The following is a 14,028-nucleotide window of genomic DNA, read 5'->3' as shown; positions in this document are numbered from 1 at the left end:
GAAAACGTCTATTAGCGCGAGATCCTATTCTACAAACACACGGTGCCTTTGTACGCGGCCAACAACGTGCTTACGGTTCTCAATCATCGTTCTGAATAAGACGCAGCTTAGCGGTTATCCAACAGAATTTGTTTACATAGTAAGACATCGTTCGTCACTTTGTGTCATCATTGTCTAACATCGTCGCGACGCTACATAAATCTTTCTCTCACCTAGCTAACGTCGTCATTTAATCAGCGCTTTAAATCGCGTTTCCCTCCTCTTCGCGCAAATGCTTCAATTTATCTGTAATAAACAATCCTACTAGAATTTGGGCTTCTTTCAATTTAATGCGAAACTGGAAAACACATATTCTATATTTCATATCTAATCCCTATCATCTCCACTTCATTCCAATAGCACTTATGGCTATCAGAATGTCTGCTCAAATTTTACAAAAAAATTCTCTAAAAATTCACTTTTCTTCTTTATATCTTTGCTTAAAACTCTAGATGAAAAGAATATTTAAAAAATTTTTTTTATGCAATTTTATAAAATAAACTTGCAAAGTTGCATGCATTTTCTAATTTTTTGTTTTATTATATAACGGAGAAATATGGAACCTTTTGAAGAGAACTTGCACGGATCAGCTACATCAAAAGTTAATAAATCTAAAACATTTCAAGATTCATGAATTTGACATAGCGCAAAGCACTTTTAGCCTTTTAAAAAATAAAATTAATAATTAATTTGTGAATTAAAGATTTGTAGAATGCAGTGTGAAATTCATGAATCTCGAAATGTTAGGTTTATTAATTTTTTACCTGCAGTTTCTCGTAAGCTTCAAATGCTAGATTAATATATTGAAAAAAAAACTTTCGTAAAATAAGCATTTTTCACTTACATAAAATTTTCATTTTTTTATCATCAATTTTAGACATTTTGAATGTATAAACAAAGATAAATGTATATTTATAGTATACTTTGTATACATAATTCACTCGGCTTACCGACTGTTTACAATATGAGAGTAACATTATCAAAGAGAATTTTTTTGTTTAAATCCCCTGAGAATTTCCTGATGTTTTCAGGACTAAAGTAAATCCCTGCAAATTCCATGTTTTTCCGGGAAGTAGACACACTGTGAATTAAGTATGTACGTGGCTCCATCAACGCAGAGAGCCGATGGACCACGACCTAACTGCTCGGCTAACTGTTCGGCTAACCGATTCGGCTGGGTAACTACTCCGGTTGGCGATTTAACCGCCACGTTGCTAATCACCCATTTGGTTAACCGCCCTGGCCGCGGCTACAAACGGAGACACGCGCGGAATTTCGATCGCATAAGCAGGCTCGCTAGCTTGTTCGTTCGTTCGTTCGTTTGCAGCGGAACGCGTACGGAAGTACCGAGTTAGGATGTGCCTCGCGGATGTCGAAATGTTCGGCATTCTAATGAGGAAAGCGGCGCGCGTTCACCGCCGCTGCCTTATACATATTTCGTTTGTTGCGTTGATTGTTGCCGCGCGTGGGCGATAAGTCGCGTGCCTTTCCCGTCCCTTTGAAAGAGAGAGAACTCAAAGGATTAAGCAAACTGTTAATCGCTCTAAATCAAATACCGCGCTTACAATGAGATATTTGCCACATTATTACATCCATTAAATACAAAACAAGATTGAGATTTTGTAGACTAAAATGTAACATGTTGGAATAATATTTCTAAAAGATGTGTATAAAAATAAAATAATTCTTTTTTAATAGTGTTGTTTTATTTTCATGGATTAATCGCGCAAAAATGGTAAAAAGTAGACAAACTATTAATCTTTATATTCTTTCTTCTCAACACTGGAACATATCCAAATGCGATTCTTTTTCATTCGCATTCTCATATATTTGATTACATTTTGATAGATGCTGAGTAAATTCTTTTTAAATTTTAATTATAGTTTATAAATAGAGTGAAATTATTACCTTTAATTGTTCGTAACTTTTGATTGATAAAACTACATTTTTTCTTGAACAGTTAAATCATAGGTTATTTATTACTGAATATATTATAATATAATAGTAAAATAGATTAATAAAAAATATTTAAAAGATTTTAACATTCTTGTATGTTCAATATTCTTTTATTATACTTATTGTTAAATATATTCAAAAATCATTTCGTGCAATTCAAAATATTTAGAAAATTAATTTTTATCTTAAAAAAATTTAATACTTCAATTAAGTGTACCTGCTTTTTGTGAAGATTACTAGCATATTGTTCACGATAAGATCTCTAAAATATGCAGTATCTTCCCTCACGCTCACGGGAGACACCATCGTCCCGAATTCCCTCCATCAAATTACTCTTCCAATTACATCACGATTACTTGCGCGGACCTAATAAACGCGAGTCAATAAGCTGACAGGTAGGCAGCCGGTATTGCCCGCAGATCTGAATAGGAGTTATGCCTCACTGTAATGTTGAATTACTGTCTCAGCCCGGCCACGTGATTAACATCGCGGAGGCCCGCGGTAACAATTAGAGAAACCTCGAAGAGAAATCCGCCGGCAATAGAGTACCGGGAAAGCGAGAGAGAGAGAGAGAGAGAGAGAGAGAGAGAGAGAGAGAGGAGGGGGAAGGCCCGATTACGTCGCAGCGCGATATTTCACGTCACTTCCGGTTACAAACCTCCTCCGAGCGGGTTATGAGACGCCATTTAGTAGAAGGGAGATGCGCGCGCGGACGACTCCCCACCACCGAGAATTAATTTGAATTGGATTACCATGAATATTGTCGACGCTCGGCGAGAGGTCGGACAGACGCATTTCCGTCGCAAACTAAACGGTATAACAGAAAAACAAAAAAATTGTCCGCGCGCTCTTTGACGATTAAATCCAGAGTGTTGTTTATTAATTTGCGTGTGAATGTCGCGAAAAATCAATTTTTCAATTTTATTTATATATAGATTATTATATATATCCTCGACATTTTACCCAGCTTATGTAAATATTTTTTTATATAAATAAACATCAGTAAATTTCCTTCATTGCTTAAATAGTTCAGTCATGTAAAAAAAATTGCTATTATATGTATTTTTTAGTTTTTAAACTTCTAGTAGATTCAGGAAGAATATACAATATTACACTGGCTTTAAAAGACAAACTAAACCGAGTTGAAACGACACAGGACCGTTATATTGTACAAAGTAAACAAAATGAAAACCGGATGTCCGTGACCACGGAACTTTTCTCCAGACTAACGATAATCCGCCGATAAGAAAGCGCTGAATCGTCTTGAAAAGATAAAGGTGTATATATGGACAGAGACGATACGTTCTTTCGACGCAAGCTTCCTCTCGTTAGTGCCAGACGATAACCACCAGGGCCAAGACGAGAAATCCGCTAACCCCGCGGCGATCTTTAACAACCGAGACGGACGCAACTTTCTTCGCGGCTTCCGTTTTCGCCAAGAAACGCCGCGAATTATTCCAAAGAGATTCACTTCGATACGAGACTCATTGTTGCCGCGCGACTTCGAATCTATTGTGCGCGGATCTGAAAGTTCGCCAATTTGCGTTTTGCCCTTAGCAATTGAGAGAAAGCACGGGATGCAGGGAACGTTTCGTGTATGGGGTTTCAAATGTGTCGATGCTTTAAGGAGTCAAAGTCTCGGAATAAAAAAAAATTCGGCAAGTCACTGAATAAAAAAATTAAATAGCTAAACTTTATAGATCTCACCACGGATATTTATGTCTCGGATTCTTCTGCATTTCCTTTCATTAACTATGCGTACTGATGACGACAGTGATAATAATGAATCGCGCGGGAAGCGGGGAAAAATCTTAGCGTCGCTTCGTCACATTTAATTACTTATATGCGTAGTTAACGTCGCGCGCTTTCTCGCGTCTCCGTGATAATGCAACGCGGGAACGGCCAAACAACGTCTGACACTTTACGAAAATCGGAAAATCGCGAGCGACGGCTTAGGAATATATAATATCGCGCCCCGTGTGATGGCGACAGGTACGATACAAAGTGCCCCAAAATTACTGCCAAATTTTTTTCAGCACAATGTTCTCTTGAAAAGACTTGGGAAAAAAATTAATTTTTTCTTTTTTTAAAGATTGATCTTACATAAATGATAAAGGGTCGAGAGAAAAAGCAATAGAACGACTAGTGCAAATTTAAACATATTGAGAAAATGCAAGCTTTTGAAATGTAACGATTAATAATGGAGATAATTATTCCAGCATATTTAGGTTGACTTTTAACACAGAGAGAAAAAGTAAGAGAAAACTTTTAGAAACTGCTGAATCTAAATTATGAAAAGATTAAAAAGAAGATCACGTTGAATAATTGCGCGTCTGCTCACTCAAGAAAATAGTCTCACGAAAACGCCTCGGCATCCCGGCAATTTCCTCTCTCGCGGGCCTGCCCTCTCGTTCTCCACTCTATCTTCATCTAATCACTTTTGCTTTCGTCAACGCGCCGCCGCGGGCTAAACGACAGGCGTTGATGGAACCCAGCGTGGCCTGGTGAAGACGTCGAAGAAAGAAACGCGATAGCTTTGAAGGGCCAAACTGCGCCGAAAAAGGAAATGGGAGAGAAGTAGCAGGGACTGAAATCTCCCCCTTTCGACAGAGTGAAAGAGCAAGAGCGCAATAGGAGTAGGAGGAGTTCTCGCACCCTGAGGCGATCGGAAAGTTTAACGGAAATGCACCCTCACCGGAAGTCTCTTTAGGTCGGCCTCGGGGACGTCTCGGGAATTGCATAAAATAGAAAAGAAAGACGGGAAACGTCTATTGTGATTAATATGCGACGCGTTCGGCGACGAAGTCGTATATCGGCGGATAAAAATATAATGATCGCATTTCTATGCGTTTACAATGCGTTAAACGATGGCCTTGAAGTCGCGATTCAATCGAATCTTTCCGCGAGAGAGATGCACAAAAATCTCGCCGTTTGTTAGAGTAAAATTCTCCTATACGATCGTCAGTGGTTACTTCTCACCATTCTGGCGTTTCGCGGAAAAATGTTTTTTAAGAGCACGGCTGACAAAGGGAACTTCGCGAACGAAACGTCTCGAGAGGCCGCGAACTTGAAGCCCACGACGGAACAATAGCCCCGCATATATGTGTGCAAGTGCGTATATAGGGTGAATAGGGATCGTATTTTTTCCATAGTAAAAGAGCACGATGTTCCACAAAATTGTTGGTTGGCGAATAAATTTTTTGAAAAAAATAGATATATAATATTGCAACAGATATTACATTCTAAAAATATATATATATATGTATATATATTTTTTTTTTCGTCACCTTTGTACGCATGGATGCGCAATATCTATCTGTGGCTATATATATATTTAGCTACGGATGTGACATGCATTTAAAATTGAATAAATTAAATGAGTCTTACATAACGACGATAAACAATAGCTCGAAGGCGCCAAAGTGTTAATTATGACCTCAATTACACTGGTTGATAAGTGCGAAGCGGTCTTCTGTTTCCTGGCAGCAACACATTGATTCTGAAAAATATAGATAATAAAAATAAATTAAGTTTAAAAAGACATAAATATAATTTGTGAATAAAAGCTAGAAAAATTTGATATATAATCAAATATTTTTTGTCAAAACGCACACAGGTTTAGATTTTTATCTGTGTGAGAGGTAATAATATGTATACCGTACACATATTTTTTTGTATCATTAGAATCGGTAACCCGTACTTTTTTTATTAAAATATTAATTTGTAATTATATTTTTCGTATAAAAGAGAATCTTCCGTCTAATATCTATCGATCTGGGTTGTTGTCGAAACTACTATGCTCATGCATCACGTGTAACTATGTTGTTAAACTTCGTGCCGCCATGTCCGGGGCGTAACTTGTATTACTAACACGTCTATTAAAAGTTCGGCTCAGCTACGAGGAGATTCGTTAACGAAATTTATCCAACTCCGCAACAAATCGACAACAATGGACAAGAACATTTTCCAATATGTAGAAGTTTAAAGCTAATATAAAATTATGATTTATTACACACATTATAATTACGCACATACACACACGAGAATGAGATAAAATCGAATATTGCGATATATATTTTCAAATATAAAACCATATTACATTTTCGATAAATCAGTCCATACAAAATGTGTATTATAATAAAAATTCAATTTTTATTTTATATTATTACAAATAAATCCGATTTGTTATAGTTTATCAAGTTGCAAACGGATTTACCCATGTGTTTACATGCACGATAAAACAATATGCGTTGTAAAGAACGTTTATCGATTTTTGTATGTGTACCACAATACGCATTTGTATTCGATTCAGACGCTCATTACAATATTGTCTTCACATGCAAGCTCGATTGTAGAATACTCTATCGAATTCGTTAGCGTTAAAAGTATCAATAAACGTAAAATTGAATATTCTGCTAGTCCTATATTTAATATTAGAATTGCAATCTGAGTTAACGGATGCTAAATCATTCTTTAACAAAAAAAAAAAAAAAAAAAAAAAACGAAAAATATTTTCACGCTAAATACACGTATTACATATCTAATTAATTCGGCAATATTTAAACATTTAAATTTATGCGCAATGTTTTGAATATATTTAACCTATACTTTTCCCGTTCACTTCTTCTCGGTACACCCCGTGTATTCGCACTCGAAATCTCTCGATACACACACACATACGCACACGCGTTGTGAGATCCCCTCGTAAAGTGCATATATTCTCGCCGTTCGTGCGAGACGTAGGAAGCCGTATGTGCATTGAACATTGATTTTAAACCAGGGCGAAAGAGAGAGAGAGAGGGAAAGAGCGCGACGGTGTAAAAACGCGAGGGATTTGCGCGCCATCTTACTTTTAATGGAAAAAATCGTAGAGAAGGAGGCGAGGGCGAAACGGCGGGCACACCAAGCCGGAAGACGGATGTGGGAAAGATTTCACGACTATCGAGACTCGATGGACCGACCGATGGAACGGCGGCTCCGCCGGCGCGGACATTGGCGTAGCGAGGCTTTCCCCGTATTTTTCTTCGTAGCCCATTTCGCACGTGTCCCGTTTTACACGAGCGCGCAGTGAACTATACTTTTTATCTCTTTCGCCGGCCAAGTGATTCTTTAACGTCAACGATACCTCGAAGGTACACGTGTCAGCTCGTTGCAGCGCGTTGCGTTAAATGTATTGTGAACTTTTTTTTTTTTTTTTTTTTTTGACGTAATTTTGGCACCTCTTTGTAACAAATTTGTTGAAATTAAATGTTTTTTTGTGTTACACTCGCTTTTGAATCTCTTTCTCTCCGCATGATTTTTCCAACAAAAGAATTCGTTTGTATAATAATTTGCTATTATCGTTTCGTTCGGTAAAAATTATTAACTCATGTAGGAGAGCAACGCGTGAAATATTTATTAGCGGTGAAAAAAAAAACGATAGAGAGAAAGAGAGAGAGAGAGAGAGAATGGACGTATATACACTCTACCGGTTTATCTCGTGGCGTATCTATCGGGTAAACGTTCAAACTCCCGCGAAGCGTAATTTAGTTAAAGGGTGTAAGCGCATAACTTTCGTAAAACACACCGACTGTATTATTCAAGACGGCGATAACACGTGGTGGCTAACAAACGACCGCCCGTACCTTCCTGGCAATTTAAAGGGTCAAAAAAATACTGCACGTTACTACGTTCATAGGCTACTTTCCGTGGGTTACGTTGTTCGTTATACGGATATTTGCGGGTGCAACATTTATAACGCAACGGAATTTAAAATGTTGCGAAAGCTTTTTGCAAATTTGCGCGCAACAACGATGCACTGTCAATTATTCGCGACTCAATTGACGAAAAACTAATAAAGCCCTATACCTACATTTATGTAAAAAGTTTGCTGAAACTCGTTTAGAATATTTTGTTCGAGAGTTTTCTAGAACTTAAAATGTATACGCGAAAAGAATTCTCTCTTCTATTCTTTTCCGAATAAATAAATATTATTTTACAACAGCATAGACTTCTTTCTATGAGATTTGCACTTTTGCCGCTCTTCATATCGACTATTCAATTTTACAATTGAATTGCACAGTTGAGATAACACGGGTTTTCAGTGAAAGTGTCAAGGGGTCCTCGCTTAATTCTACGTCACACGTGATACGTGGCTCGTGAAACGGCACATCCCACGCATTCTTTGATTATTTAAGGGGTCAGAGTACATATCTCACCGCGTCTCTTCCGTGCATACGTCACGCTCTCCTTGGAAATTATTTCACGCTCGTAGCTCGTAGGTGCTCACATTATTTGTAATCACATTATATCCTCGAATTACTCTTACCAAACACCAACTGTCATCATGCTCTTCTGCTGTTCGGCTTAATCAAATTCTCGACTCGCCATGCTTTATTTTCTTAACTTTATTTCTTTATCTATCTATCGGTATCTACCGCGATATTAAAGTCACTTTTGGAATTAATTTCTCGTTATGTGAATCATTGTTATATATCTTAATCACATACTTATATTACTACAAGTTTCAATAAAGTTACATTTAATGTAAAGAAAAGTAAATGTCATAAATATACTCTAGTCTGTCTTTTTAGACTTTTTAATTTTTTCTCAGACATGCGGAATATATTTTTATTATTTAAAAAATTAAAATCCACGTGCTCATAAAATGTGTGACGTACATACACCACTGCATAGATACAGTGCCTCAAAATTATTTTGCAGAGTAGGTTTTCGTTTTTATGTATTGTACATACTTTTCTCACGTATGTGTTCGACCTATAAACACAACGAAAAGTCATGCGAATAAGAGACGAAAGACGTGAGAAGAAATAGAAAAGAAAGATGAAACAAGATGGATAGGTGGCAAAAAGAGAGAAAGTACACATGTGTACTTTTGTGTACAAAATCCATGAATTTTTATTATATTATTTTCATCTATATAAAAATCCTTCGATATTGAAGAATTTGTACTCGACTTTTATTTGATAACAATGTAAACGTATAATCATTATTTCGATTGTAAACAACAACTAAGGAATCGTTATATGAGGAGATTTTTCATCCAGATAAATTTCAAAATTAAATGTAGTAATTATGAAAAATATAACATAAGAAAAACGTACTAATATTATAAATCAAGATTAATGCTAATTTTAATATATAATTATGATGTTTTTGAAAGAATAATTAATTATAAAGTAAAATTGGTAAATGTTATGTCGAAATCCGAGATTACACGAAAGTTATTTTGCAGACATCCTGCGGACTGAAAAGGATAGAGAGAGGTACAGCTGCCAGCGGTAGTTGTATGTGGAAGGAAATACACGGATGGACCGACGACGTAATATCGGGAGCCGAAACGGTAATCGATATCGCATATATCTTCGCCGATGTATATTCAACCGCCCTCCACGATTTTCCGAAAGGAACCCCTTAATAAAACTACTTACGAGACTCGACTCTTCTGGCCATATCTCTCGGGTCCGTCCTCCTTACCCTCTCATCCCTTTCGTTTCTATATTACGGCGACCACCTAAGGGACCTCTGGCGATGAAAATACGTGAAATACGCCATCACGCCGTACGACTCTATTTATTAACTCTGCTTCTCTTGCGCTACCTCGTTCTTTCTCAAATTTAACTATCATCTTCAAAATGTATTTTATTATGTATTAATTGATGATTTATATTTTTTACTAAAGATTGAGTTTACTCCAAGAAACCTCTTTGAATTTGAAAATTCGTATACCTTATTTAGAAAACAAGTATTATATGAAACATAAAAAGAAGAGTATAAAAGAGAAAACAATCTCTTAAATATAAAGTTGCGGTATTTTCTTAAATAAGTTATTTAAATAAAAGCGTCGTAAATACATTTTATTTATTTGAAAAAAGGATTCTTATGATGAATAGCGTATATAAAGGTGATTTTTTTTTAAATATAGCACTTGCAACTTTTTTGTGTCAAGTTGGGATTAGAATTGTTACAACCTACTTTAAGGAGCACTTCAAGTCTTACATTCGTGTTCGATTTAAAACAGATGGCCTGAAAGTATCAGTCAATAATGTAACATTTAAGCGACTCGCCGCTATTTGACTGCCTTACGTCAGCAATAATTTCGAATATCGAGCTAATGCGGGAAGACAACAATACATTCTCACTATCTCGAGGTATTTCTGACTACATCTCGCGGATCGATCATATCGATACGACCTACATTCAAAGAAGCGCAAACAGTTTCCCAAACACAATGATCTGAAAATGTAAACATTTGTAGGCGATCAAGCGTTATTATTTAAATATTATTCATGGATCGCGTAACGTGTTTGCGTGAAGCACGTCTGCAATTTCTATTAATATCCTCGATCCTCTGCATCGCACGTAATTTCCACCCCTCAACTGGCAATGAATAAAACACGTGCTTTTCGAACCGAGCGCGCGAATTTTCTATATAAATTTAATTCCATAAATACACCAGTCCTCTATATTATGCGCGTTATTGTTTCCACGCATTTCTCCGGCAGTAATCGCGTGACGGGGCATGCAAGCGCATGAGTTGGAGAGGGGTGTAAAAAAAAAAAAAAAAAAAAAAAAAGGGAGGAACATCGGGGGAAGGTGCGAAAACACGACAATGTGGAAAGAAGACGAACAGGGTTTCTTTCCGAGCGAGCGCGTATAAATGCATAAAGTTGCGGGCTCTTTGCACTTTGCGCGGAATACTATTAATTTCGTATTCACTCCTTCTTTTAGCACCTCAGTCGCGCCTCTCTCGCGATCGTCCCTACTCGTTAACGCCCGGCGCTCGTTGAAAATTTTTGCGGGATCTCACCACGCTATTATAATACGGCGTATGTAAATACGATCGCGGCGTTTACAATGGACGACGTAAAAATGAGAGAGAAGACGACATGGGGGAGGGGGAATATCCCCGACCGGCGCGACCGAAGGCGAAAGATTTTCTGACATCGTCTTTGGTCGACGTCGCTGGAGAAAGCCGAGGAAGGAAATAGATGACCTGGCCAACCGAGGCCAGTATCTCGATTGTATCGAAGCGGAACGAGAAGGGCGATAAGAGCGATGTAAATTTAGACATCGAGCATTTTCAACTTTCCTCTCAAGCCTTAAATATCGAACTAAGAGTTTATGCGACAAAACTTTGGAGAGAAAAAAATACATATTGTGTGTCCCAGCTAAGATATAAATGTAAATAATAGAGTCTCAAACACACACACATATATATATATATATATATATATATATATATATATATATATATATATATATATAATTATAATCTAAATAAATTTTATGTAGACATATTCTATAATGGAAATTCATGCATCGACTTTTTATTAAAGCTTTTATATTCTCCAAATATAAATCTATAAATATACCCTCATATCCAACTGTTTGCAATCGATTTAGATCTCACCTCGACGCGACCGACGTCAGTATAAACGTAATTTGCAATCGCATTCGCACCTCCAAATTGACCGCTCTTCGCAGCTGCGCAGCTGCCGCAGCGTCTATTAAAGGACTTCGACTAGCAGGAACAGAGAGAGAAGGGCGCGCGCCGCAAGACACTATATGGTAATTAGCTGCGGAAACTTGCCGAGCGAATTGTACCACGGCCGCGCGCGGCAAACTATGCCCGTATGCCCCTTGGGTACCAAATACCACCATCCGGAGAGAGGGAGGAGGATGGGGAAGAGGAGAAAGGAAGAGACGGTGGCGCGGGTGGCGGTTGGCTTAGACGGTGGCGACATTACTAAAATGTCAGAGAATGTCACCCATCTCATAATCTATGCCCCACGATCCCGGCGCTACCCTCTCTCGATCCTCCCTTTCTCCCTGCACTCCTCTCGCCATCTCTACCCCCCTCTCTCTCTCTCTCTCTCTCTCTTTCTCTTTCTCTCACTTTGCCTCTTGTGCACTAGTCGAGCTTTCAGCAGTCCCTTCCCTCCGTCCTCACTTCACCGCCCGGCAGCCCTTGCGTCTGAGCCAACCCTCCGGCTGCAGTGTCGCCGCCGCATTCTCGCGAGAAATTAATTTGACCCTATTAAAATGATCACTTCTGGATTTAAGTTACGATCTCTCCCACCAGAGTCCTCATCCTCCTCCTCCTCCATCTATCTCTTGGCCGCTCTAAATTTTGAACGGCAAGGTCTCGCGTCATTCCCTCCCCCGTGTAGAGAAAAGTACGTACGAGATTTGAAAGTGGTGGTAGCGCGAGTTACGAGGTCGAACTTCAAGCCGAGCTTTTCTTCAGCCGTGAAGAAAGTAGGTCTGCTTCTTTTAACATTTTCTAGTTTTTATGTTTAAAATGAAGCAAGCAATTCATGGATCAAGAAAAAGAACAAGAAGAGTATACATAAAAAATACGGATGCAGCACACATTAAAGAGATTGCACAAAACGGGAAGCGTAGCTATGGTAATAAAAAAAAACTTAGTTTTTGAGCCTGATAGCATCCATGTGGTTAGGACAACTTTTAACATTAACATAACGTAAACAATTTACGACACGATGTCCACGCGAGAAATTTTATGTAATTATGAGATATTATACACGATTGAGTCTCACGGTTATGTTATGTAAAGATTTTAATACAATTATGTTTGTTACAAACTATTTCAGTTTACAAAGTCAGAGATAATTGGTGATTATGCATACTCGCCAACTAGTAACTCACGAAAATCGGTCTCGTTATACATAGGTGACGTGATTGCATTTTTAATTTATATCAAAGTCAAATGTAAATAATATTTAAATGGCACAAAGTTAATTTTCAAAAACACAACATTTTAATATAATTAAATTTGACAGCAAAATATTTATGTTAAAAAAATATCCTCGTTTTGGAAAAAATATTTTTTTAATAACTTAATATCATTTCTCACTTTAATATCATTTAAGATTTCGCATGTATTATTCAATATTTCACAGATCATAAATTCGTAAAAAGAATAGGCTGGATTGCTAGTTTTAGTTATATCAGAGTTCAAATAATGTTTAAATGATACAACGTTAATTTTCGAAATGACAGTATTCAAATATAATAGATAAACTGACAGCTAGCAAAATATTTGTACAAATAAACATGCTCGCTTTTGGAAAAAATGTTTTTAATATTTTAATATTATTGTACATATATGTCACGGATCATAAATTCCGTAAAAAGCATAGGCTCGAAACAAATGCAGTTTTATATCAGAGTTCAAATGTAAATAATATTTAAATGATGTAGAGTTAATTTTCAAAATATCATAAGTACAGCATTCTGAATATAATTAAATTGATAACTAGCAAAATATCTGTAAAAAAAACATGTTCGCGTCTAAAAAATAATTATATTAAAAAAAATAATTATATCATTCTATGTATAACCTGAAAAAATTATACTCTCGAAATGTATACTTTACAAGTCCTTTTAGATACTCTTAATAAACGAGGATATTTTCTTTTTTATACGTAATATTTTTCAAAATACTTTATTTTTAAATTAAGTAAAAACTATATATTTATCTTACCAAGGTTTTTTTTATAAATGTCCATTAAAAATAAAATGTTTGTTTTTTATTATCATTAAGATTAATAAGTCCAAATATTAGATAATATATAATAATAGTAAGAAAAAAATATTCCTATTCAGTATATATTCTTACATATTAAGAAACTACTCTTTAAAGGATTTCTTTTTTAAACTAACAAAAGAGAATTCTTTTGGTGTTTATTTTATAGAAAGATATTATAAAGATATATAAAGATAAGCGAAATATTCTTAAAATAAGAATATAATTTTTTTTTCAGTGTATATATTTCGCACAATATCATTTTACATATATTTTGTGGGTCATAAATTTCGTAAAAAATACAGCCTCAAAACGACAGGATATTTGCAACAACGCGCTTCTCGAATAGCTTAGATGCAGCGGTGCATCGTGGTTTCGCGTTGCATCGTGTCCCAACGGCAACCTCCAACAGAAGCTCTGATCCGTCGCATTTTCGCGTTATTGCGTGCGACAAATGCGGGACGCGCGCGAGAAAAAGTGTG

General features: G+C 36.6%; 1 long non-coding RNA gene across 3 annotated transcripts in view; it reads right to left on the bottom strand.

Annotated features, from left to right (window-relative positions):
• LOC140663204 (uncharacterized) overlaps positions 1-14,028 on the bottom strand; it is a 68,635-nt gene that overhangs the window by 39,489 nt on the left and 15,118 nt on the right. For all 3 annotated transcript variants that reach the window (XR_012046239.1, XR_012046238.1, XR_012046240.1), the window contains exon 2: positions 5,383-5,494. This is a non-coding gene — a long non-coding RNA (uncharacterized lncRNA). The remainder of the gene's footprint in view (positions 1-5,382; positions 5,495-14,028) is intronic.

Source organism: Anoplolepis gracilipes, chromosome 2, assembly GCF_047496725.1.
Source record: "Anoplolepis gracilipes chromosome 2, ASM4749672v1, whole genome shotgun sequence".
Taxonomy (NCBI): Eukaryota; Metazoa; Arthropoda; class Insecta; order Hymenoptera; family Formicidae; genus Anoplolepis; species Anoplolepis gracilipes.
Note: the sequence above shows the minus strand (reverse complement) of the source record. Positions and strands in the feature narration are given on the sequence as shown.